This window comes from Solanum tuberosum, unplaced genomic scaffold (genome assembly GCF_000226075.1).
Source record: "Solanum tuberosum cultivar DM 1-3 516 R44 unplaced genomic scaffold, SolTub_3.0 scf01136, whole genome shotgun sequence".
Taxonomy (NCBI): Eukaryota; Viridiplantae; Streptophyta; class Magnoliopsida; order Solanales; family Solanaceae; genus Solanum; species Solanum tuberosum.
The window spans coordinates 1-5,110 of record NW_006240181.1 but is presented as its reverse complement, the minus strand read 5'-3'; positions in this window follow the sequence as shown (position 1 = coordinate 5,110).

The following is a 5,110-nucleotide window of genomic DNA, read 5'->3' as shown; positions in this document are numbered from 1 at the left end:
GCCAAGTAAAGAGTATTGAGTTTCAAGTTAAGCCAAGCGTATAGAGTTAAGTTCATTTCTCAAAAGTTAATAGGGAACTATGTATTCCCAAAGAAGTTTCTAAATGTTTTTACATTTGAGTAAGAAAGGAACTATGTTTCCAAAAGAGCCTTTGGGCTAGTTTTCCAGAAAAATGAACATCGATTCCAAGTGAGCCTTTGGGCTAGATTTTGAGTAATTATCTCAAACTAAAGAAAGTTAGTGTTTAAAACACTTATGAGCAAAAGTATTTTGGGAGTAGTATTGAGCACCGAATTGGGGACGCGAGTTCATAGTTACTCAACTCTCCAAAAGAACCATGTAGCCAAACATGGGATTTGACAGGTCATACTTTTTAGATGATTGTTGACACCCAATTTTGGACCTCCACTGTCCCGAGTTCGCTGCTCATCAAGAGGTGAATAACTCTAACCTCTTTATTTACCTAGTTCCCAGTAGATGCTCGAATCTGAGTCGTTTCCTTCATCTTAGTTTCTTTTTTTTTTCTTCTGAGATTGATAATGTATGTTTCGTCTTCTAATTGATTTAATGTTTGTTTGAGCTTATTTCTCTATTTGTATCATCTTCGAGTTCATGACTGTTGTGCTCGTCTCAAGTTTGTGTTGTGTATTTGTTAACTTCATTGAAGTTGTTTATCTCTATTTGTTGAAGTAGATTTTTTTTCATGTTCGGTTATGAGTGTTGAGTCTGTCCAGAAGGGTTACTCCCTGTTCTTATGCTCATTTTTCCAAGTTTATTTTGACTAGCTCTCGCCTATGCATATAAATGTAGATTTAGTCCATCTTTGTTATGGTTGTTCCCTGGTATGAATGTTTTCCTTTTTTAAATGTAGAGTCTTTGTTCTGCTTCTCCCACATCTTCCGCCATTTTTTATTTGTTTTTTTTTCTGCCAGTGAGTGTCATCCTTGTTTAGTTAAGAAATTGCATTTCTAGAAAGTGGGTGTGCCGTTCTATCGCTTGGTGGTTAAATGCTTTTCAAACACTGAAGTCAACTTATATGACATATTCAATTAGTTTGAGATTTGGTTAGTCATTTTAGAACTATTAAGAATGCAGGAATTGGGTTTTATATTCTATAGATATTGTTTGTTTTAAGATGTCCTTACTTCCCTGTTAAAGTTTGCTATTCTGGAAATTATCTATTTGTTGATGTCAATTTGATATAGCACAAATAATGTGTTTGATTGCATATGGGCTTCACTTGATCATTTTATTTGCTCCATTGTAATAATGGGTTAGTTCTTATCTTTGTAAAAAGAGATTTAGTCATGCCTTAACTGTATGTGGTTTTTTTTTTATGTCGAAATAGTGGTCTGATTTGTACCGTAGTTTGTTCATATATTTTTGGACTAAATAACGCTTAGCAGGTCCATTTATTTTTCCTCTGATTAGTGTCATAGGCATTTTTACTTCATTATTTCCCATATTAAATCAATGGCTTATTACTTACTTATATATTCTATTCATTTGTTTGCATGTGAAATTTGCCCGAGTCCACCATGAACTCCTTTTTCCTCGCATTTTGAGAAAGCCATAAAGGCTTACATCCCTTTATCGAGTCAACCGGCCATCAAAAATTGACGAACAGGAATTGGAGCGGATTCGGGATTGTATACACCTAGTGTATACGAAAGTCAAGAAGTGGGCCCAAAGGCCTCCAAAATTCCAAAAATTGTATTTTGTTATTATTGGGCCTAAGCCTATTTAGTCAATATGTTTATTATTTTGTTAGAATTTAGGACAGGTGAAAAATTGGGGCCTAAGGCCCAAAGAAAAATATTTCTTTACGTTAGTATAGGACATGTGCAGGTGACTTAAATGGGCCAAAGGCCCAAAACGAAAATGGGCGCAAATACTGGCCCAGGCGGACAGGAAAATCGGATTTGGGCCCAAATCTCTTTCCCTCCTTTCTTTATTGCGCTTGTTTACTTGTCAATACCTATTTAATCTTAAGTTTATCGCGATTCATTTTTCTGACCGGTAGCCATTCTGATCTAATCATCTAAAGGTTATCTAATTAAATACTCACTTTCTATAATCTGGAAACATAATCTATCAAAGTGTTTTAACTTAGATAATATCTAGTACTTCCCTTTCCCCCCCTTCAAAATAGTTCTAACTATAAAACAACTCAATTTTGCAATTTAAGTTAAAGTTAAATTATTTTAGCCAAATAAATTAATTATCGGATAACCACATTAGCGGATATTCTAGGTGCCTTAAAAACCTTCCTAGAATATTAATAGTAACCTCGAACCCCTCTTTAAATATTTTCAATCGATTTCCCTGTTTTAATCTTTTGAAAAATAAGTTTTCTTAATTTCCCCTTAAAAATTAAGTGGCGACTCTTAAACCAGCCTAAGTTCTATGTTTAAATAAAACAATGATCACGTAAAGTTAAGCTAGTGGATCCACTAAGTTAAGTAAGGTCTTATATCACGGCAAGGTATAAGATGGTTCTTGGGCAACGTGAGGTAAAACGTTGTATCATCACTAGGGCTCATAGTGGTGGTTGTCGGTTAAAGAATCTCCCACTAAAGTTATATTACTTTTACATAAGTAAAGTTGAGTTTGTTATTGCTTTAATCATTAACGAACTAAGTTGTTTACAATGTTTTAAAAGCTTTATATATATTGTCATGTGTCTTATTGCTTTATATATATTGCATGTGTCTTATTGCTTTATATTGAGTTTGGTTATTCATGAGTCGAGCAGAACCAAGGTAAGAGTTCCTTTGTATTCTTTTCAAGCTTAAGCTGTTGTTTAGCTTTCCTGCTCGCATACTCGTACATTCAATGTACGGATGCCAGTTGGCCTGCATCTTATGACGATGCAGACACAGGTACCCCGGATCAGCATCTTGTACGCCGTTGATCTAGCTGAGCACTCCAGAGTCAGTGGTGAGCCTCCTTGTCTTCCGGAGGACTCTGTTATTTTGTGTTCTTAGTTTTGTTTTGTTAGGATGTTGCGGGATCTGTCCCAACATTCATCTCAGTATTTTAGAGGCTTCATAGACAAACAGACAGTCAGTTAGTATTGAGTCTCTTATCTATGTAAATATTCTATTTTGAGACACGAGTTGCCTTTTTGCATGTTATGCATCAGCTAAGTTGTTTTTTTATAACCTTGCATGGCATTGAGATATTTTGTTGAGTTAGGTTTCCGCTGAGTTAAGAAAGCCAGGCCAAGGGTTCGCTTGAGGTCAACAATGGTCTCCGGGTACCGGTCCCGCCCAGGGTGTAGGCTCGGGGAGTGACAAACTTGGTATCAGAGCACAGAGTTCAAGAGTCCTAAGGAGTCTATGAAGCCGTGTCTGTAGAGTCCTAGTTATCGGTGTAAAGCGCGCCACATCTATAATTGGGAGGCTGCAACATTTAAGAAGATTTCTCACTTCTTTCACACTCACCTCGTGCGTTAGAGTTTATCTCTAAAAAGTTTCTTTCTAATTCATGATTGCGCGTGTTTCAAGGATAATCATGCCTCCACGAAGAGTTGGCAGAGGGCGTCTTCCTAGACGTTATGTTGATGAGCAAGAGTTACCTTATGCCCCGGGAGTGCAACCACAAGGGGAAGTCTCTAATGCCAAATTTAGAGAGGCAATTAGAATTCTGAGTCAAGCTGTAACTAACCAAATTGGTCAGCAAAGGGGAGCTCGACATGAAGGAGCTGACACTTCAAGGATTCGTGAGTTCTTGGGGATGAATCCTCCGAATTTCATGGGTTCGAGTACTACTGAGGATCCAGAAAACTTCATTGAGGAGCTGAAGAAGATTTTGATGTGATGCATGTGGTAGATACTGAGCGAGTTGAACTAGCTGCGTATCAATTGAAGGATGTTGCTAGAACGTGGTTCGACCAGTGGAAAGGGAGTAGAGCTGAGGATGCACCACCTGCTAGTTGGGCCTGCTTTGAGGAAGCTTTCTTTGGGCGTTTCTTTCCTCGAGAATTGAAAAAGGCCAAGGTACGTGAGTTCCTCACACTTAAGCAGGACTCTTTGAGTGTCCATGAGTATGGGTTGAAGTTCACCCAACTCTCCCGTTATGCTCCAGAGATGGTTGCGGACATGAGGAGTAGAATGAGTTTGTTTGTAGCCGGGCTGTCTCGTTTGTCGAGTAAGGAAGGTAGGGCTGCAATGCTTATCGGGGACATGGACATATCAAGGTTGATGGTCTATGTGCAGCAGGTTGAAGAAGAGAAACTGAAGGACAGAGAAGAGTTCAGAAATAAGAGAACTAAGACCGGTAATGAGTCCGGGCAGCAAAAAGGGAATGCAAATCGTCCGTCCTTCCAACAAAGGCAAAAGGGCTTGCTCCATCATCTGCTAGGGCACCTGCACCCAGATATAGAGGTGAACATAACGGCCAGAATTCGAAGGACTTCAAGGCTAGAACAGCACAATCTTTAGGTAGTGTGGCACAATGATGTAACTTGATTTCTGCATGTGCTAGATGTGGTAGAACTCACCCGGGTAAATGTCGTGATGGCCAGACCGGTTGTTTTAAGTGTGGGCAAGAGGGTCACTTCATGAAGGAGTGCCCTAAGAACAGGTAAGGTAGTGGAAGTCTGAGCAATAGGGCCCAAGCTTCATCAGTTACTCCCCCAGACAGGATGGCACCTAGAGGAGCTACTTCTAGTACAGGCGGAGGAGCAAACCGCCTTTATCCAATCACCAGTCGCCATGAGCAAGAGAATTCTCCAAATGTTGTCACTGGTATGATCAAAGTCTTTGCTTTTTATGTGTATGCTTTGCTAGATCCAGGAGCAAGTTTATCTTTTGTAACTCCTTATGTTGCAAATAAGATTGACGTTCTTCCTGAAAGACTTTGTGAACCCTTTTGCGTTTCTACACCTGTTGGGGAGTCTATTCTAGCAAAAAGAGTCTATCGTGATTGTCCCATTTCCATCAATCACAAGAGTACCATGGCTGATTTGGTTGAGTTAGACATGGTAGATTTCGATGTTATTCTAAGGTATGGATTGGCTTCATGCATGTTATGCATCATTAGACTGTAGAACTCGTGTGGTCAAGTTTAAGTTTCCGAATGAGCCAGTCTTGGAGTGGAGTAGTAG